Here is a 22,554-nt window from a genome sequence, read left to right on the forward strand (position 1 = left end):
TCAGCTAATCCAAAATGCTGCAGCAAGAGTCCTGACAGGGACTAGAAAGAGAGAGCAGATTTCTCCTGTTTTGGCTTCCCTTCATTGGCTTCCTGTTAAATCCAGAATTGAATTCAAAATCCTGCTCCTCACATACAAGCTCTTAAATAATCAGGCCCCATCTTATCTTAATGACCTTGTAGTACCATATCACCCTATTAGAGCGCTCCGCTCTTGCTCTGCAGGCCTACTTGTTGTTCCTAGAGTATTTAAAAGTAGAATGGGAGGCAGAGCCTTCAGTTTTCAGGCCCCTCTTCTGTGGAACCAGCTTCCAGTTTGGATTCAGGAGACAGACACTATCTCTACTTTCAAGATTAGGCTTAAAACTTTCCTTTTTGCTAAAGCATATAGTTAGGGCTGGACCAGGTGACCCTGAATCCTCCCTTAGTTATGCTGCAATAGATGTAGGCTGCCGGGGATTCCCATGATGCATTGAGTTTTTCCTTTCCAGTCACCTTTCTCACTCACTATGTGTTAACAGACCTCTCTGCATTGAATCATATCTGTTATTAACCTCTGCCTCTCTTCCACAGCATGTCTTTATCCTGTCTTCCTTCTCTCACCCCAACCAATCACAGCAGATGGCCCCGCCCCTCCCTGAGCCTGGTTCTGCCGGAGGTTTCTTCCTGTTAAAAGGGAGTTTTTCCTTCCCACTGTCGCCAAAGTGCTTGCTCATAGGGGGTCATATGATTGTTGGGTTTTTCTCTGTATCTATGAAGCGCCTTGAGGCGACTTTTGTTGTGATTTGGCGCTATATAAATAATATTGAATTGAATTGAATAGACGAGCAGTAAATTTCTTCTGAACACTGACATGATGTTGCCATCTCAGCAGCAATAGCCCTGTCCATGTTTCTTTCTCTAAACAAACTCATACACCTGACTCATTATGAGAGTTAGGGTCCTGTTGGAATAAGAATATTAATTCATATTTTTCTTTTCCTCACTAGTCTGCATCTTGTTAGCGGACTCTGCCAAATCCCTTTGCCAACAAAACTTGGGCCTTCTGAATGTGGCAGCGCTCTGTTCTCTAAGACTGGCGGCACAGCGCGAGGATCTGTTGGAGTCTTCACCTACGATCTCTACGATACAGCTGCAGACAGAGCTGATAAGAAAATAGCCGTCCTGTTCTCGGTTCCTTTTGACTACGGCCTGTACTCTAACTGGTGCGCCGTCGGAGTCTTTGACGGGGAAACAAACAGTGATAGTGCTCTTTATCATAAGATGTATCGCACTCCTGAGAGAGGGTTTGTCAGAGGAAAAGCTGATGGCTATGATCTGACTCACACAGATATTAATGTCACCATTAAATCCAGCATGACAAACTTCAGCGTTGCAACGCTGAAAGTTGAAGTACACAATAAAGTAATTGAATAAAAAATAAAGTAATTATGCAAATATGAGCTCTGATTGTTTTTGGGGCAGATCTTGAGGAAAGGCCTGATCACCCTTCATTAGTATTATTTTTATTTATCAGGATAAACAGATATAAACTTGAGTTAACCCAGGGTTTCCCCATCTTCCACAGAAAACGCTCCTTACAACACAACAGACATTAGGAATAAAAAAGGAGTATAAAAGAAATACCAGTAAAATACAATCCTGTTGTAAAAGCGATCAACGCTCAGTATGGCTGTTTATTTCACAGGTGTGGTTGGTTGAACAGGTATCGAGGTGTGTGTTTCATGTTTGTGGCAGTGGAACAGACTCATCAGCAGAGCAGAATCATTTTCTGATCACACGAACACATTTCACCCAGCAGATAATCAATATGTCACTGAAAGCACGCTTTAAAAGACATAACCTGCTCCTGACAGTTTGAGTTTATGTTCTCTCAGCTGCAGCTGTTTGCGATTGTGAACCAGCTCCGTAGGACAGAAAACTCAGGGTTAACCCTGAAGTAACCCGAATGAGCAAAATTCTCTGGAGTTAAAAGCTTTAGTTGTTTAAAAATAAAGTTTTAACATCGAATCATTAAAGATCAGCTGAGCAGGTAACACATGCTTGCGTGGATGGGATGTACTGAGTTGGATTATTGATGAAATCAGACTGAAACGCTCCACCAAGTGTTTTTTAGAAAATCATCATAACCTTTGAGGAAGGAAGATTTCAAGGATTTAATAATCTTTTGCTGGTTCTGTGTTCAGGTCACGTTTCGCCTGTCTCGTGGGGTGTGGTTTCTTCCAGCTGTGTTCCCCTCCTGTTTCCATTCCCTGATTACTCCCTGTGTATTTAAGCCCTGTGTTTTCCTGTGCTCCCTGTTGCATCGTACTCTGAGTGTGTTCGAGTTTAGTCCTGCATTTTGGGTCCTTTCTCCCTGACGAAATACTGATTTGATGTTTCCTGTGCATTAATTTCAACATGTGATTCTTTGTTTTCTGAGCCCTAAACCAATAAATAAATTAGACTTTACTTTAACTTGCCCCTGTGCTTTATTCACTGACATCTCATCTACTTCATTGATCTGGTTTCAGTTTGGGAAAAATGTGTGAGGTTATACACATTGTTGTACATGATTGCTACCACTTTGCCCTCCTGGTCAGCTGACAGTAACATTTATTTATTAGCAAATATCTTGATAAAATGGAAACCAGAGCTCATGTGTAAAAAGGGCCACGACGTCTCACATAAACTTCAGTTTTTGCAGGTTTGACCAAATCTCAGCAAGCAGGTCCAGTTGGTGACTTAAAGAAACTGAGGAAGACTGAAGGATGATTTCCTGAGAAAAACTACAAAACCATAGATATTCTCTTCATTCTGGGGCGTCTGTATCCAGTAAGGGTCCTAAGGTTCGACCCTTGCTAAGCGAGCCCGCCGCAGACATGAGCGAGACAGATAATGTTCCTCATAAATTAAAGGACACTTATCCTCAAAGCCATTAAGGGTTAAGTGAAATATTCCATCGTATTCAAAAATTAATTAAAATCCTTCTTTAGTTGATGTTGTTATGGAAAATTTAACAATAACCTGCAACACAGTCAGTGAGCTTGATTTGTGGGTTTAATAAACACACTGCAATGTGGAGAGAGCATCCCAGTGAAACACCAGGACCATCTCTGTGGCCACCGCCCTCACATCTTCTATACAGACACACAGACAAAGAACATCCACAGACTCTCACATGTTGGTATAGCCCCCCCTCTCACAGGGGGCTATACCTCCTCCCTCACACAGAGAATTATGACCTTGTTTTCTGCTTGGCCGTCACCTAAAGATTTACATCCCTGATAAGCAGGAGTCCCACTATCTGTTTAACGTCTCCCATTACAACGGCCTCCCTGTGGTAACTTTCCACGTGCATGTAAACTAGTGACAGGAGTGCTCTCACTATGGTAAAGTGAGAAAGTGATATTACTATAACTAATGAGATGTGATTAAATATGTGATTAATACATGAGAAAAGAAATCCGCCACCACACTCCACCCTTTGTGATGCCACAATTAAGAATCACATAAAAACATGGAGATTTCTTTTCTAACTACTGAACATCAGCACAATTACGTACTCAAAGAAATTCCATAATGTGCATCCTCCCTATAGTCAGAAGGAAAAAAACAAATTCACACTTTATGGTCATCTTCGCTCCATCTGAGTCTCCACCCTTTGTTTGAAGGATGGCAGATACCATAAAAGAAAACACAATATGAGATCATATACAAAATGAAACAGCCTCTGTTGTTCATCTGCAAAGAAAACTTTACCCTTAGTTACATCAAGCTGCTCTTTCATAAGAACCTGTTGTTGAGATAAGGAAGTCTTTCAGTGTGTGATATATTTTCCACTTTATCATTAAATCAACCCATGTTTCCCAATTTATTAACGGTTTCTGTAAAAGACCCCCATCCCCAGTGTTATTAGGGATTGAGGCACACATGCCTGACCAAACATCACACACTCCTTTGTGCCATTTGCTTTGCCCTGTCCAGATGTTTGCCATCAAGGACAGTGACTATAACCTAAGTGAATACCACAAACCTAAACTAACTTCAAAGTTAGTGCTTCCCAAAGTCTGGGGTAAAACCCAGAAGTAGCCATGAATTTCCACACAGCCAACATATATCAAACACTTCTGAGCTACATTTACAACAGAGAGATCAATCTTTCCTCTCTATCAGTCAGTACATTGTGCTGTACTCGTTACTACTGTAGACCCATTTACACAGTGTAAACCCTCTCAAAGGCATTTACAATCATCTTTACTGTGCCCACAGCAGTGATTGGGGAAACCAAAACAACCACATTTAACTCTAGAAGAACAGCCGCATTCTTTAGGTGCTTCCAGCATGTTAGAGACCTATCAAAATCAATCGTTGAAATGTGATGAACCCAAAATCCTACTTTACAGTGTCAAACAACATGTCAGAGCTGAGTACACATGTCAAAAGAACTCACAACTATTGTTACTATGTTTACTCAGACAATGAGGGCCTAATGCACGTACGCATCAGGAACTGACATGCTAGATAATCAGTCTACCTACCCTACAAAATGCGCACAAGTTGCTGTAAAACGTGCATGCTATAATTACTCCAATCACTTCTACTCAGGCTCAGAGTTTGTGATGTTCGGAGAGTTATGTGAATGCATATGTAACGCTAAGTTATTTAAGGACTAGTTTATGTCAATGGATGAATTTACTGACTGACGCGCAGAAGAAATAGTTCTTTATGGAGACCAGATGGTGTGAATGATGAGACCAAAAACTGCAATGTCTTGTACCAAAAATATATTGAATAAATAGGGGAAATGGAACAAAATAATTAACACAACACACAACGTAAATGTCCACAATTAAATAATAAATCAGTGCTGTGATTTTTCTGTGCAAGAGTCCTTTTGCTAAGAGTCCTTTTTTTGGTCCTTTTCTTTTTAAAGTTCACTTTTAAGGTATTCCTCCTTAGGGTCCAGCTTCATACAAGGGGGAAATATGTCCGTAATCCAAAGACGGCTAAGTGGGGGAAAAGAAAGAATGGTCCTACCGGCTCGCCACTTCAATATGAAGAAGATCAATTCAAAGGGGGAAAAAAAACCTGACCTGTAGGTCAGAAAAATGTCCATTAGCACATCAAGTTCAATTCAGTTTACCGGTAAACAAGTATATTCTTCTGCATGTCTAGGTAACAATGCAAATCATAAATCATCATCAATCCATGTACAACAGTTAAATCATTAATCATCTTGGCTACGTAGCTTAATCTATACATTCCAGTAGCGTTCGCTACAAACAATACAAAAACAACAATAAAGAAAAACAACTGTCTAACAGACAGCATAGCCGAATTCAAGGCAACACATAACAATAATCTTTCAATCGCACTTTGTTTCAAAGTAAGCCCAAAAAAATGATTAAGTAAAGAAAGTGTTCAAAAACAGCGGTTTTTGAACCGGAGTTCTGCTCGCGGTGGGAGCGCCGCCGCACAAAGTCATTTTTTAATCGCGAAAACGATCGGCTGGTTACTGACAACCAAAGGTGGGAGGAGCCAATCAGAAGAGGGACCTCAAATCAGCTGACGTGGGTCATGTGACAGGGAGTAGTTGATATGGGTTACACATATCATTTATAAAATGATTATTAACGTCACACCAACGACCTCCTTAACCTAAAAACATACTAAGCTTTCCAGGGAAACTGATTGGTTGTTTAAGCAGGTGTTATCTGCATTCATTCGCTGATCCCTGACACAGAGTCTGCTCTGCAGTCGCTGAGTTGAAGCTTGGCATGAGTGTTTCCTAGTTCTCGCTGGGTCTCTGAAGACTTCTGATCAGCACCCAGTCTCAATCTCAGTCTGGAGATTCCACCCTTGGGATGATTTCTTCCAGCAATACTCTGTGCTGCCAGTGGCGTGTCTAGAAATTTTTGTTGGGGGGGCCAGGTAGGGGCACAGATTTGGAGAAGGGTGGCAGATGTAATTGGCAGATAATGTTAAAAACAAATCTACCAACCGTTAACCATAATTCAATAATCCTATAAACCTAATAACCGAATGCGCTTTTAACTCTTATTAGAATGAGATTTTAACCACTACGGTGCAAAGTTTTTAGATACTGCGTTGATAAAGTACAAGAGATACAATCAGTGCTTTGTCAGTGTTTATTCAGCAGTCAAGGACAGCAGTATTTGCATAGTATTTTTACTGACATGTAGTGCACATATGTTTTGGGCAAAAACATTTTTGAATATTAAAATATGAACATTTGTAACAAACAATTGACAAATTAGCCAATGCAAAACTTTATCTGCCTGTTAAAAAAAGAAGATAATCTTCTCACAAACTGGTGTTTGATTTTGAAACAGGAAAAAAGTGGAGAAACAACTGAAAAGACTAACATTTGAATAAAACCTGAAAGCAAGTAAATACTTTCTATGCTTCCTTATGGTAAACTTTGGTAATATTGATAAAGAACAACACTGGCTGATGATGAAATCCAGTCAGCTGGCATGGTGACACTGCCAGTATTAACCTGCAGGGCTGGACTGGGACAGAAAATCGGGCATTTTGACTACAGACCGGCCCCCCAGGTATTAAAGCCATAAAGCCTTTGAATGAAAACAAACGCTGTTGTGACAGTGATGTACAGTCTTGTTGGTATATGTATGATTTCTATACATTTTACGTCAGATAAAAACTTTGGTTGTAAGATTTAGATAATTATTTAATAACAGCCAGACATTTTAAATGAGAATAAGAAAGAAAAGTATTTCTTTGTGCCCCCCTCTCCCTGTTAATGCCCTACCTGGCCCCCTGGCAACACTTTGCTAGACCCGCCCCTGCACAGTTACCAGCTGTCAGCTGCTTAGAAAAGGATCCTGGTGTTATTTGTCTCTCAGAAACAGTTCATAACTTCCACTCATCCATGTCACCTAAAAGGTAAACCTGTTTCTCCATCACCTGTTCAGCTCTGATGATCCAGTAAGGACATCTCCTGGTTTCATCTTCATGTTTCCCTCTCACCACATATCCAAACCAACATCATGACCAGCAGCTTTACAGCTGTGGCTCCAGCAAACATCAGCTGATACTAGAAATTAATATTAAATACATTCTAACAACTAGGGCTGCTCAATTAATCGAATTTTAATCACGATTACGATCTGGGCTTTCAACGATCATTAAAAATGACTGAGCCGATTATTAGCCCCTCCCTCATGCTTTACTCTCGCGCTGCTCCGTGTGGCAAATCAAGCGCACTGCTCTGCATTTCGAACACGCGTCACAACAAGAGGACCCGAGGGAAGCTCGGAAAGCTAAGCAGAAGTTATTTGGAGAGGAGTGGACTGCCGTTGGTTGAAAAGAGAGGTAAAAAAAAAAAAAAACTTCAGTGGTGTGGAAACATTATGGGTTCGCGGAGTCAGACGTGGATCAAGTAGACACAGTGTGTAAACTTTGCTATGGTGCCGTAGCTGCACCACAGAGCAACACTGCAAAGTTTACATTTTTCATTTATTTCTTTTATTGCAAACATTTGCACTGTTATCAGTATTTGCACACTATTTTATATTATTTTTTAAAGTCATTATTCAATACATTGTTATTGTTAACCCTTTAAAGCCGGTCAGAGCAGCATGCTCGTTTTGTATAACTATTTTTAAATCCCTGTAGAACCTGAACCGCTAAGCTAGCACAATAAATTTTTTTCCATATGAAACCAGAGGAGTTGTACTTACATCTTATGCCATCAGCTTGTCCTAGGTCACGGTTTCATTCCACATATAGCTTTGCAAAAATTGCATAAAAAGCGCTTGGAGGAACAAAAACATAATATTCCAGAAACACGCTTTGCCGATCCGATCAGCTGTTCTTAACACTTCCCACATTGAAAAAGACGTCAACGCGAACTATCGCAAGTGACGTCATTTTCGTGGAAAATGTAGTTTTTTACTTGTAGGCCTTAGAACTCGAATTGCACTGCTGGAAATAGTTTATTTTGATGCACATGCACATTCTTTGCAAATTTGCATCATAGGATTGTTTTTTCGTTTTTCCTGCAGTATATAAAAATTGGTGTATCTCCAAAAATAAAACTATGAAGACACTCAAAATAAATTTCCTGTTGTTGTAAACTATTTTTTGCAACTTTTTTGTATTTAAAGTTTTGAGGGATAAGCCTCTTAAATTTCTCCAAGTAGAAATATATGTAAAAAAAACAAAAACGATTTTCAATTTTTTTGTAGTTTATTGCACTTTTTTGCAATTAATGTAGTTACTATGGACTTAATACATACACATTTTTAAAATATGGGCTATAACAGTTGTATTGATGTATAGCAACTTGAAATGCTCCCACAAATGGCACTACAGCATGTAAAAAAAATATTATAAGCTCTGGCGGACTTGGTTCTATGGTAGATCTTAAAGGGTTAAATAAATATTGTCAATTAATCGTGATCTCAATTTCAGTGAAAATAATCGTGATTATCATTTTTGCCATAATCGAGCAGCCCTACTAACAACAGCTGATCAAGCTTAAACGTGCTGCTGTTGTTTAGCGCGACATCTGCTGGTTTCCTCTTTCTGGCGCAAAGTGGGCGATAAACAAACGAGAGAGTCGATCAGCTGATCATTGATCAGTTTCATGATTGAAGTAGCAACAGGAGAGGGAGGGGGGAGAATGAGAGAAGAAGAGGCAGCTGCAGCGTAACGACAGAATAAATCCAGCTTTGTGTCTTTTTCCATTCTAGCTAAAGTCCGGGACAAACTGCGTCTCTTCTCAGCTCAATACAAACGTGTAATATTTTCTCTGAATGAGGGACCATTCCATTCTTTTTAAGGAGCCGTTGGCAACTCTACTAACTAACCTTATGAATAAAATAAAGTTCACTATCAGTAACATCACAGCACCACCCAGCTGTATAAAGACTCCGTCATGCTAACTCACGCAGTACGAGTTATTGCAACTGACAGTAAAAAGTCAGCACAAGGAAAATAAACTCCACCTAAACTTGGTTTATATCTGACCCAGAGAGACTGCAGCTCATAACTTCTTACCTGAAGTTCAGTTCACCTGACACTCCGACCGGTGGCTGCCTCGGGTCTCTGCTCCTCCTGCCTCCCCTTCCCTCATCCACCTGTTGCCTCTGTGGAAGCTCCGCCATAGCCACCACCAAACAACTGAGTTATTTCTACACATCGACCTGCATCTGGCCAATCCACCACCTCTCATTGTTCATGTCATTACAAAAAAAATAAATAAAATAAGTCATCAGCACACCGGGCATTTGCCCGGTATGTCCGATGGCCTGTCCAGCTATCTTAACCTGTTAATCTTTCTCCGAAAAACTGTTTTCTGCGGTGCCATCTTTCCTGCTTGGCTCTCCTACCTTTGCTAACGTGATGCTCATAGTGAAGAAGCCGGTGCTCCATTCACTTACCCTCGGATATCTGAGCTTCACTGTGAAAACATAATCGAACATTTAAACCAAAGGGGAGAAGAGACGGTGAGAAGGGGGGGAAGAAAGAAAAAAAAACAAACAACAAAAAAAACACCTGGGTCACCTGTATGGAGAAAAAAAAACAGAGGAGACAGCAAACAACAAAGAGCAACATAATAATAGAAAAAAAGCACCATCACAATAAACTAGCTAGTCATAGATATCAATAGTTACTAAATAATAAACGATATTGTGCAGCACGCAAGATAGACAGCGCACAATGTGCTTTGAGGCAGCAGCCAAGAAAGCTTTAGTCCGCGTCTGTGAATACCCGTGTGTGCACCTGTGTGCATACCTGTGTGGATCAGCATGCTTGTATTCCAAAGGTTTCTCCATGTAATGATCTGCTAGAGGGAGTGTGGGGGGAGCCACAGCCCTGTCCTCTATGGTATCAAGCAGGTATGGAGGAGATCAAAACTCCAGACATCCAGAGGCCCCCAGAACACAAGAGACCATGGAAGACCCACAGAGGGGCAGCCGCGCCACTGTCCCAGTAAGAGCTGAGGAGAGTCCCAGATGAGGGTTCACTCAGCAGCCGCGGAGCAGAAGCCAGGGGGAGTTGCAGTGACGCGCCCGTGAGCTCCGCCGGCAGCCAGCTGTGCCTGAGTGACCGAGCCCCAGGCCGAGAGGCCGGGGGCACCCCACCTCCAAAGGGGCCCGAGCGAATCGAACATTTGACATTTCATTGAATTTTATTGTTTTAGCTTCGGGGTGGCACCTGGGGTGGCCAGTCTGCTTGTGGGGGTGGCCTATGCCCCCCCAGGCCACCCCGCTGGACACGCCACTGGCTGCTGCACCTGTATCTCCTTACTAGAAGGAAAAACTTCTAACCATTTGGAAAATATATCAACCATCATCAAACCACATTTTCCTTTCAGTTCAGTGAAGTTTACTTATAGATCATCAAAAGCTTATCTGAACATGGACTTACGCCCTGTAGAGGTTTAATACCTGCAATGAACTGTTATCCCACAAATCCCAGTAAAAAGCCATGGACAAAATCATCATGGAAAACATAGAAAGTATTGTTTCATGTTTTTTTTTTTTTGTTTTTTTGTTTTGTTTTGTTTTTTTTTCGCATTTTTGACCAAAAAGATTTGGCTTTGGTTTTATTTGAGCTGTTCTAGCTGTTATTAGTGAGTTGTTATTAGTCTTTTTTTTTTTTTTTTTTTTTTTTTTTTTCTTAAATGACATCAGAAACAGCAGTATGCGACATTACGTGATGGCAGAGCTTCAGTTCATCCTTTGTCATTTTTTTTTTTTTTTTTTTTTTTTTTTTAATAAATAGGACAGGGGGAATGAATGAGAGAGAGAGGGGGAGAGAAAGAAAGAAAACCAAAGGGGAGAAGAGACTGTGAGAAGGGGGGGGGAAGAGAGACAAAAAAAAAAAAAAACCTCCTGGGTCACCTGTATGGAGAAAAAACAAACAAACAAACAAACAAACAAACAGAGGAGACAGCAAACAACAAAGAGCAACATAATAATAGAGAAAACAAAGCACTATCACAATAAACTAGCTAGTCATAGATATCAGTATTTACTAAGTAATAAACGATATTGTGCAGCACGCAAGATAGACAGCGCACAGTGTGCTTTGAGGCAGCAGCCAAGAAAGCTTTAGTCCGCGTCTGTGAATACCCATGTGTGCATACCTGTGTGGATCAGCATGCTTGCATTCCAAAGGTTTCTCCATGTAATGATCTGCTAGGGAGTGTGGGGGGGCCACAGCCCCGTCCTCCAGGGTGTGAAGCGGATATGGAGGAGATCAAAACTCCAGACATCCAGAGGCCCCCAGAACACAAGAGACCATGGAAGACCAACAGAGGGGCAGCCGCGCCACTGTCCCAGTAAGAGCTGAGGAGAGTCCCAGATGAGGGCTCGCCCAGCAGCCGCGGAGCAGAAGTCAGGGGGAGTTGCAGTGACGCGCCCGTGAGCTCCGCCGGCCCCCAGCTGCGCCTGAGTGACCGAGCCCTAGGCCGAGAGGCCGGGGGCACCCCACCTCCAAAGGGGCCCGAGCGAGCCCCAGGCCCCAGGCCCCGACAAGCGGCCGCCAAGGAGTGAGCCGGTGTGTACCCGGACGCCCACCCCCAGACACAAAGAACCACCAACACACCGACACCTGAGGGAGTCCGCCACCGGCAGGGGAAGTGGTGGTGGGTGGAGATAGGCCTCCAAACCTTGGAGGGCCTGAGGTGTCCCCAGAGAGGTGGCGTCTGATACCCAACCTGACATATAGACACAGACATACAGGCACACACAGACACAAACATCCATTCCCACCCTCATGCTCTCATATGCACTTACTCCACACTCAACCAACGTGGAGACAGACATAAAGAGACGCTGTACACACGATCACACTCCCCAAGCGTACTCTACAAACCGGGTCTAGGTACCCTTGCCCCTGGAGGGGGGAATTGCACCCAGACCCAGGTGGTGTTACCCTTTTCCCTGCGGTGGGGAGAGGCAGACCACCCCGACTCCGCAGCAGCAGGGAGGCCCCACACTCCAGACCGCAGTCGGACGGCCAACTCCTCCTACTAGCCCTCCCGCTCCAGCAGGCCGCAGAGAATGGGGGTGGGAGAAGACTCCAAACCTCCCTCCGCCCGCTCATTGTAGTGTTGATGCATATGTGTTCTAAGGTGCAATTAAAACCCAGGAGGGCATGGAGCTACCTGCCAAGGAGCAGCAGGTAAGCGCATGGTCCCTCCTGCTAACCCTCAATGACTAAGTGTATTTAAAATTGAGAGGTGGGCAACGACGTCAGGGGTGAGGTATACACCCTGATGGTGATTTGGACTCCGTGTATCGTGCCCACCCCCAAGATCCTATATGTATGTGTAATGAGGGTGTGAGTAATGTGAATGTCTAAGTTGTGGGATAAAATTGAGGCAGAGGCAGCCAGAAGGGGACGGGGGGGGGGGGGGGGGTAGCCTCCTCTGCACCCTGGTGACATACCCCCACTCCAAGGCCCTGCATGTGTGGGTGGTTGTGGAGGAGCGGGAAGAGGGAGGCAGCTGGAGATGGGGAGGGAAGGAAGGGAGGGGCAGGTAACCCCTCCCTGGGGCCAGCTCCCCCGCTGACCCCAGTAGGCACTCCCACCCTCCGCGACCCGCCAGGGAAGGGGGCCCAGGCCCATCAGACCGGGGCCCAGTGCAGTAGCGCCCCCCGGCTCCACAGAGCCCGGGACAGTCCACCCAACCCCACCACAGAGAAAACTGCACCCACCCCACCAACCACACATCTTCCAGACTACATAAGACGGTAAACGCCCAGGCTGAGATCTTCCTCCACCTCTCCTGTATCTCCCCCTCCTGCAGAGAGTTCCTGAGAGAAGAAAGCTCCTGCCAGATGTGACCATCCCCCCCACCAGTTGAAGAGCCCCCCAGGCGGCTCGATGCACCGGCGGCACCCTGCTCCAGGGCCGGGCCCCCATGCACCCACCCGCCCACAACCCCGGCAACACACCAACCAGGACCCGAGCCCCCGAGCCCCGGCCCGGGCCCCAGCCCAGAGACGGAGCGCCCCCAGAACCTCACGCCCATCCCGGACCCACCCAGGGGCAGCCAGGTTGCCAGGTCAGTAACCCGCGTCCGTCAGCACAGACCCTCCCCTAGCCCCGCTGCACGCAGCCGCGAGGAAACAGTCACCTGAGAGCCAACAGAGCCCTCAACCGGACGTGACCGCTACCCCGGGTTGAGCCCCCCAAGGAAGATGCCTCCGGGGAACCCCCCGACGCCCTAAGCCTGTCCCTACCCCCTCACCAATCACAACAGTGAAGGCGGGACCAAACTATGACCCCCCACCCCCACTAGGTGATGGAGCTGATAAAATGTAATCTAATCTAAGACTAATGTAATCTAATAGATAATTTCTATATTGGTTAGAATTAAGATTATTTTTATTTTTCCAGTTCATGAGGACTGTTTTCTTGGCTATGCATAGGGCAGTGAAGATCATATGGGCTATATTCTTTTCTGAAGTGACATTATCTAAGCTGCCCAACAAACACACTAAGGGGGAAGTTGGAATGTTACATTTCAGACACTTTGATAAGTCTTCACATATCTCGCGCCAAAACTTTTGCACTGGTGGACAGAACCAAAGAGCGTGGATGTAATTGTCTGGTGTATTGCCTTGACAGTGTGAGCAGTTGTTGGAAAATGTAAAGCCCATCTTGAACATCCGATGACCTGTATAGTGCACTCTATGAAGTATTTTGTATTGTATTAATTGCAGACTGGGATTTTTAATTAATTTAAAAGTTTTTAAGCAAATCTGAGACCAGAAGTTTTGGTCTAAGCTGACTGATAAATCTGCTTCCCACTTTGCAGTAGGAAGGGATATTGATTCATCTAATTTAGAAAGTGTTCTGTATATTTTAGATAATAATTTGGGGGATTTAAGAGTAAGAAAATGTGCCGCACTTAGTGGTGTTTGTAATTCAACTTGACTGAGGTTAAATTTCTTTTTTACTATGGATTTAATTTGTTGATATTCTAAAAATCTTTTCTTGTTGATCCCATATTGTGCAACTAGTCTGTCAAATGGAATAAATTCTGTTCCCTCCAATATATGTTCTAAGTATTTAATTCCTTTACAACTCCATTCTGGGAAATTAATCATATTATTGTTTTGTAATATGTCAGGGTTATTCCAGATAGGTGTACGTTTGCATGGGATTAATGAAGACTCCGTTATTTTTAGAAACTCCCACCATGCTGTTAGAGAAAAGCTGATGTTGATGCTTTTAAAGCATTCATGTCTTTTGATGTTTGAGCTAATAAATGGTAGGTCTGAAATCTCTAGATCCTTGCATAGTGCCTGTTCAACATCTAGCCAGGGCTCATCTAGGAAGGTATGTTTTGACCATTCTGAGATGAACTGAAGCCTGTTGGCTAAGAAGTATTGGTGAAAATTAGGCAGATCTAATCCTCCTCTATCCTTGGTTCTTTGTAGCGTTTTTAAGCTAATACGCGGGGGTTTATCTTTCCAAAGGAATTTGGAAATATATGAATCCAGAGATCTGAACCAATCTTGTGATGGTTTGTTAGGGATCATCAAAAATAAGTAATTTATTTTTGGCAAGATCATCATTTTTATAGTGGCGACCCTTCCCATGAGTGATATGGGTAAAGATTTCCATCTAGTCAGATCGCCTTCTACTTTCTTTAGAAGTGGGATGTGGTTTAATTTAGTTAAGTCTGAAAGCTTAGGAGAAACATTAATACCTAAATATTTAATATTTCCGGATTGCAGTGGGGCAGAGGAAGAATTATGGAAGGAGCAGTTAATGGGGAGAACTGTAGATTTTGGCCAGTTAATTGAATAATCTGAAACTCTTGAAAACCAGTTTATTAAAGTAATTACCTCAGAGAGGTTGGTTTGTGTGTTTTGCAGAAAAAGCAACACATCATCCGCATAGAGACTGATTTTATGTTCTATGTTCTTACATTTTATGCCCTTAATTGTTGTAGCCTGTCTAAATGCTGCTGCTAGAGGTTCGATAAAAATTGCAAAAAGTGAGGGGGAGAGTGGGCATCCCTGTCTGGTGCCCCTCAGGAGACAGAAGCTGGAGGATGTCTGGTCATTTGTTCTGATACGAGCCGTTGGGGAATTGTATAATATTCTTATCCAGTTTATGAAAGAGGATCCAAAACCAAATTTGTGTAAAGTTGCGAATAAAAATTTCCAATTAACTCTGTCAAATGCTTTTTCTGCATCTAGAGATAATATTATGGTTTCGATGTTTTTATCGTATGAGTAGTCTATTAAATTAAGTAATCTACGAGTGTTTGTTGAGGAGTGCCGACCTTTTATGAAACCAGTTTGGTCAGGATGAATTAAGAGGGGGGTCATTTTCTCTAATCTCTTTGAGAGAGCTTTGCAGATTATTTTAAGGTCTACATTTAAAAGAGAAATTGGACGATAGCTTGAGGGATATACAGGGTCTTTGCCTGGTTTTAGCAGGAGACTAATGTTGGCAGAATTCATATTTGGTGGTTGTCTGCCCTTTTCCTCGATTTCCTGCAACATGCTGTGGAATACTGGTGCCAAAATTGTCCAGAATTCTTTGTAGAATTCTGGAGGGAAGCCGTCTGGACCTGGAGCCTTATTATTGGGCATACTTATCAGGGCTTCCTGGAGTTCACCTGGTGTCAGTGGCGAATCCAGTTCCATTGCTTGACTGTCTAGTAATTTTGGAAGAGTTACGTTGTCAAGAAACAAATCAATTTCATTTTTAGATGGGTTTATTTGTGGTGAGTATAAAGTTTCATAGAAATCCCTAAAAATGTTGTTTAGTCTTCCAGGGTCATATATTGTGTTCCCCGATAAATCTTTAGCAGCACATATAGTTGTTTTTTCTTTATTTATTTTTAGCTGGTTAGCTAGAAATCGACCTGATTTGTTACTGTGTTCAAAATTCTGCAAGCGAAGTCTTTGTATAAGGAATTGTGTTTTTTTATTAATAGTTTCATTTAATTCTAGTTTTGTTTTGCATATTTTGTTCAATGTTTCCTGATCTTGGTGGGACGCGTAGGCTTCTTCTAGTGATTTGATGTTTTTTTCTAATTCCTGAATATTTTTGTTTTCTTCTTTCTTTTTGTGTGATGAGAAAGAAATTATTTTACCTCTCATCACAGCTTTTCCTGCTTCCCATAGAACAGAAGCAGATATTCCGGGAGTGTCATTAAAGTCTAAATATGAAGTCCATTCCTTTTTAAAGTATTTAATAAAGTCTTCATCTTTAAGTAGTGATATATTAAATCTCCAGTTTTTACTTGGCGTAGTATTATTCTTGTGCATTAGTGTTAAAGATACAGGAGCATGATCGCTGACAGCTATAGGATGAATCTCAGTGTCTGAAATGTCACTCAGCAGTGAGCTGCTGACCAAAAAATAATCCAGACGAGAGTAAGAGTGATGAACATGCGAGAAAAAGGTATATTCCTTACTGGTGGGGTGAAGAGAGCGCCATGCATCGCAAAGACCAAAGTCGTTCATATACTGTTTGATTATATTTGTGGACTGCCAATTACGCTGAGTTCCTGTTGTGTTGAGCCTATCCATTTCTTCATTTAGTCCAAGGTTGAGGTCACCGCCAAGAATGAGTGTGCAATCAAGGTGTTCAGAGAGTGCACTAAAAAAACCGTGGAAGAATGAGGGTTCATCAACATTTGGACCATATATACTAACAATACATAGTTTTTTGTTCAATATTGATAGTTTAATAATTAGAAATCTACCCTCTGGATCTATAAGTATTGTTTCATGTTACACCTGGAATTCCTCCTTTTGACACATGGTCCCTCCCATGAGTCAACTCATCAGAACTAGGAGAATAACAAAAGAAAAGGTTAATTAGATCATTTCTCAGACAACATCAGGGCTTCTCCTCCAGCCCTGTAAACCCCGTGTTAGAGAATAAAATTAGTATTCACGTCATGTTAAGTTGGTCTAACTCTTGGCTCTGCCTGGAGTTTGCATCCACACCACAATTACATAGAAAGCAAAATGGGTGAGTAAATACAAACTTCACACTTGCAAACAGCTGTAGGGTCATAGGAGCAATAAGGCATCCCACACCACAGACACAAGTGTGCCATGTGCAGTTTATTTCCCCAGATAATTAAAAACACTATTGTTGCCATAATTTACCCAAATCATGAATCACCCCATGTGTTTAATCAAAACTATCGTAACCTTTTCTTAAGTAATGTCACTCACGTGCTTTCACACTATGAGCTCAACAGTGATATGATAATGAGCCCAACAGTAAGATGTTCTGTAGTCACTGCACAACCTGTTTCATTTCACTTATGTCTGTTTGTGTCTGTGCCGAATCCTCCACGAGCACTCTTAGAGAGAAACAAACATTAGCAAAACATATGAAGCACCCTGGAGGTTTTTCCTGGATCAACAGATTCCAGAGGTGCTGCAAAAAGATCATAAAGTTAACGCTCTGCTGTAAAAGAGGTAATACTGGTTTCAAACATGTTTGACACTGTATTCACATGTTCTCCAACATTTTCTCAACAACATAGTGTAATTGCATAACCAATGTATAACCTGTAATCACAGTTGCCTTCACACATAAACCCAGTAATCCTGTGAGAAAAAACATTAACCAGTTGTGTGTCCTGCTATCAATCACATGATCAGATCACATGATGAATCCTCTGCTGTAGAAAAGAGAATGTAAATGTTAGCGCCACGCAGGTGTATACACACTTTCTCACAGTGACCTCTGCATTTGGCAATACTAGGTCATAATAACACTCCGCTGGTAAATTCACAGACACAGAAAGTGGCATTTAAAAGGTTAAATCAGCACGCAACCTGGGATGTTGCTGTCATCTTTCCACTCCTTTAAAAACAGAGAAACACACATAGATGCATCCACCCTGTCGTCATGTGGAGGTGCAACCTCACTACTTTTAGCATTTATCCACCTCAATTAAATCTATGGTCAGAGCTTTGTGACTTCCTGCACATGGCGGGCCCAATTCATGCATTCGTCTGTGTTTTGATTAAAATTTTGTTTCCTCATGAAGTCAGCAGTGGCTGGGTGAAAGCCGTTCATCAGAGCATGGCTTAACTGCTGCTGATGTGGGCTGGCCTTCTCTGCACGCTCTTCAAGGCCGCTATGTTTTCTGCCAACTTCTAACATTTGACATTTTCCAACAATACAGTGTGTTACCATAAGCAACAAGCATCCAGTAAAAACAGTTTCTTTCACACAAAATCAGTAAAACAGAAAAGTAGCAGCTTAAGGGTTAAGTCTGCCCACACTCATGTAAACATGAAGTCTCTCCTCTTCTGGTCTCTGTCATCCTCCTGCTTCTGCAAAAACAAGCAAACAAACACACACACATCCACCCTTTTCACTGTTTGGGTGGATTAGGCATTAGAAGTGACTAATTCTAAAATAGTTACTGTCGTCTCAATTTCAAGTCAGTCACATTTAGTCCACATCATCAGTCCAGCCACAGTCCAATCACATGCATTCATCTAGTCACATGCATTCATAAGGATCATTGCTGATAGTGGAAAACCGCGCACAGATTAAGTATCCACTGACAACAATATTTCGTCATTCCAAAAACAAAAACAATTCTTCTTGCTTTGAAATGGATTGAATCACTACAATCCTTTTAAACACAGGATTTACCATCTAATATGGTCAACGTCCTGCCCATACGGAAAAGAAATAGTAAAAACTTATATGTGATTACTCGTGAAAGTGGCCACTTTCTCATTACTTTCATACATTGTTTTAGGAAGTATCCAAAACATACAAGTTTCATTATATAATTTTTTAAGGGATCTTATATCTGTTTTCACTCTTATATGCTTTTCATACAAGTTTCACAAGACAGATACAAACTTTATAAGATTTATATATATCTTCTCCATGTGGGCAGGTAGGTGAATTTTCTCAGAATCCAATTGTAATCTAGAGAAACTCACCTTATATTTGCTCTCAATTAGAGTATTTTATAGCGCTGTTGCCCCCCATCTTGCAGGCCTGCTTTTAAATCATCAACACACAAAATATCACCCCAGAGGGGCGATACCTGGCAGGTTTTTTCCTAAGTGCACTGTTACAAAAAAACCAAACAAAAAAACATATTAGGCCCGGTTCAGGACATGTCTAAGTGTAAAAAAACCCCAGTCTTTCTCTTAGAAAAAAGAAAAACAACCTAAACCTAACTGGCAGAATCAGCCCGGGACTAAAACAAAAACCCCAAAATCTACCAGAAAAAGGAAAAGTTTTGCCTTCAGGTGAAATAACAGGCTGTAGGGGTTGGAACCTGCCATGCAGTCACTGCTTCTGGCTTTAATTAACAACTGATGCTTACATGGTCTGAAATCAGGCTTAAGAGTCTTTTTGTTTTGTTCATTTTCCCCACATCGTATTTACTGGTTGCCCACAAGTGCTCCAGAATATCACACAGTTCTGGAAAGTCTGGGGCCAACTGACCTAGTTCCACCTGCTAAACACACACTTTCTTTATGAGCAGCTGCACAGTTCAAACATCACTAATGTTCACCATTAAAAGCTTCCTAACACTTCATATCAATGTTTTATCACTGGAATGTGAATTTTCTTCCCCAAACACAAAACGTGTAACATGCTGTCAGGTATTTCACAAAACAAGTTTGGTCTCATGTAATCAGAGTGTATATCTGGGTGAAGCTTCAGCCACACATCAGAAACAGGAAACTCAACCCTCTGCTACATCTTATTCACTTCTTTTATAATCCAGTCATCCTTCCCTAGTAACAATCAGCTAATTTGCATATCAGCTATTAACCCACTAAGCTGACAGGACAACAGAGATGCGTGTTCAACATGTTATGACAAAAGAGAATTTACTTCTTACAGTAAATTACTTGTGCTGCACCAATCAAGCAGAAAGTATTTGACAATTTACTATATCAACAACTAAACTTATTGTCTGATCACTGGTTGGTCAAACCAGATTTTTCCCCACAAAAGTTAAACTGTTGTCCTGTAACCCAGAGAGTTAACTGTCAGCAGTGGATACACTCAGCGTTTGATAACAAGTGTCTGTGAAATTTGCACAATTTTAACACTGACGACAGATAACAAGCTGATCTTCACTGCATGTGTGTGTGTTAGTAGGCAGGTTCACTGCATGTGTGTGTGTTAGTAGGCAGGTTCAATGCATGTGTGTGTGTTAGTAGGCAGGTTCAATGCATGTGTGTGTGATAGTAGGCAGGTTCAATGCATGTGTGTGTGTTAGTAGGCAGGTTCAATGCATGTGTGTGTGTTAGTAGGCAGGTTCAATGCATGTGTGTGTGTTAGTAGGCAGGTTCAATGCATGTGTGTGTGTTAGTAGGCAGGTTCAATGCATGTGTGTGTGTTAGTAGGCAGGTTCAATGCATGTGTGTGTGTGTTAGTAGGCAGGTTCATTGCATGTGTGTGTGTTAGTAGGCAGGTTCAATGCATGTGTGTGTGTTAGTAGGTAGGTTCAATGCATGTGTGTGTGTTAGTAGGCAGGTTCACTGCATGTGTGTGTGTTAGTAGGCAGGTTTAATGGCTGTGTGTGTGTTAGTAGGCAGGTTCAATGCATGTGTGTGTGTTAGTAGGCAGGTTCAATGCATGTGTGTGTGTTAGTAGGCAGGTTTAATGGCTGTGTGTGTGTTAGTAGGCAGGTTCAATGCATGTGTGTGTGTTAGTAGGCAGGTTTAATGGCTGTGTGTGTGTTAGTAGGCAGGTTCAATGCATGTGTGTGTGTTAGTAGGCAGGTTCACTGCATGTGTGTGTGTTAGTAGGCAGGTTCAATGCATGTGTGTGTGTTAGTAGGCAGGTTCAATGCATGTGTGTGTGTTAGTAGGCAGGTTTAATGGCTGTGTGTGTGTTAGTAGGCAGGTTCAATGCATGTGTGTGTGTTAGTAGGCAGGTTCACTGCATGTGTGTGTGTTAGTAGGCAGGTTCAATGCATGTGTGTGTGTTAGTAGGCAGGTTCAATGCATGTGTGTGTGTTAGTAGGCAGGTTTAATGCATGTGTGTGTGTTAGTAGGCAGGTTCACTGCATGTGTGTGTGTTAGTAGGCAGGTTCAATGCATGTGTGTGTGTTAGTAGGCAGGTTCAATGCATGTGTGTGTGTTAGTAGGCAGGTTTAATGGCTGTGTGTGTGTTAGTAGGCAGGTTCAATGCATGTGTGTGTGTTAGTAGGCAGGTTTAATGGCTGTGTGTGTGTTAGTAGGCAGGTTCAATGCATGTGTGTGTGTGTGTGTGTGTGTGTGTGTGTGTGTGTGTGTGTGTGTGTGTGTGTGTGTGTGTGTTAGTAGGCAGGTTCAATGCATGTGTGTGTGTTAGTAGGCAGGTTTAATGGCTGTGTGTGTGTTAGTAGGCAGGTTCAATGCATGTGTGTGTGTTAGTAGGCAGGTTTAATGGCTGTGTGTGTGTTAGTAGGCAGGTTCAATGCATGTGTGTGTGTGTGTGTGTGTGTGTGTGTGTGTGTGTGTGTGTGTGTGTGTGTGTGTGTGTGTGTGTTAGTAGGCAGGTTCAATGCATGTGTGTGTGTTAGTAGGCAGGTTCAATGCATGTGTGTGTGTGTGTGTGTGTGTGTGTGTGTGTGTGTGTGTGTGTGTGTGTGTGTGTGTGTGTGTTAGTAGGCAGGTTTAATGCATGTGTGTGTGTTAGTAGGCAGGTTTAATGCATGTGTGTGTGTTAGTAGGCAGGTTCAATGCATGTGTGTGTGTTAGTAGGCAGGTTCAATGCATGTGTGTGTGTTAGTAGGCAGGTTCAATGCATGTGTGTGTGTTAGTAGGCAGGTTCACTGCATGTGTGTGTGTGTGTGTGTTAGTAGGCAGGTTCAATGCATGTGTGTGTGTTAGTAGGCAGGTTCAATGCATGTGTGTGTGTGTGTGTGTGTGTGTGTGTGTGTGTGTGTGTGTGTGTGTTAGTAGGCAGGTTTAATGCATGTGTGTGTGTGTGTGTGTGTGTGTGTGTGTGTGTGTGTGTGTGTGTGTGTGTTAGTAGGCAGGTTCAATGCATGTGTGTGTGTTAGTAGGCAGGTTCAATGCATGTGTGTGTGTTAGTAGGCAGGTTCAATGCATGTGTGTGTGTGTGTTAGTAGGCAGGTTCAATGCATGTGTGTGTGTTAGTAGGCAGGTTCAATGCATGTGTGTGTGTGTGTTAGTAGGCAGGTTCAATGCATGTGTGTGTGTTAGTAGGCAGGTTCAATGCATGTGTGTGTGTGTGTGTTAGTAGGCAGGTTCAATGCATGTGTGTGTGTTAGTAGGCAGGTTCAATGCATGTGTGTGTGTTAGTAGGCAGGTTCACTGCATGTGTGTGTGTTAGTAGGCAGGTTCAATGCATGTGTGTGTGTTAGTAGGCAGGTTTAATGGCTGTGTGTGTGTTAGTAGGCAGGTTCAATGCATGTGTGTGTGTGTGTGTGTGTGTGTGTGTGTGTGTGTGTGTGTGTGTGTGTGTGTGTGTGTGTGTGTGTGTGTGTGTTAGTAGGCAGGTTCAATGCATGTGTGTGTGTTAGTAGGCAGGTTCAATGCATGTGTGTGTGTGTGTGTGTGTGTGTGTGTGTTAGTAGGCA

The 22,554-nt window shown here is 42.5% G+C and overlaps 1 protein-coding gene and 1 non-coding gene across 9 annotated transcripts in view; one reads left to right on the forward strand and one right to left on the reverse strand.

The window, feature by feature from the left end:
* Positions 1 to 2,456, forward strand: part of LOC112431588 (uncharacterized) — a 47,312-nt gene extending 44,856 nt beyond the window's left edge. For both annotated transcript variants that reach the window (XR_013095320.1, XR_013095327.1), the window contains exon 4: positions 989 to 2,456. This is a non-coding gene — a transcript (uncharacterized LOC112431588). The remainder of the gene's footprint in view (positions 1 to 988) is intronic.
* Positions 1 to 22,554, reverse strand: part of LOC106676623 (NACHT, LRR and PYD domains-containing protein 12) — a 198,102-nt gene that overhangs the window by 116,892 nt on the left and 58,656 nt on the right. The window lies entirely within an intron of this gene.

Source organism: Maylandia zebra, linkage group LG3 (assembly GCF_041146795.1).
Source record: "Maylandia zebra isolate NMK-2024a linkage group LG3, Mzebra_GT3a, whole genome shotgun sequence".
In the NCBI taxonomy this organism is placed as follows: Eukaryota; Metazoa; Chordata; class Actinopteri; order Cichliformes; family Cichlidae; genus Maylandia; species Maylandia zebra.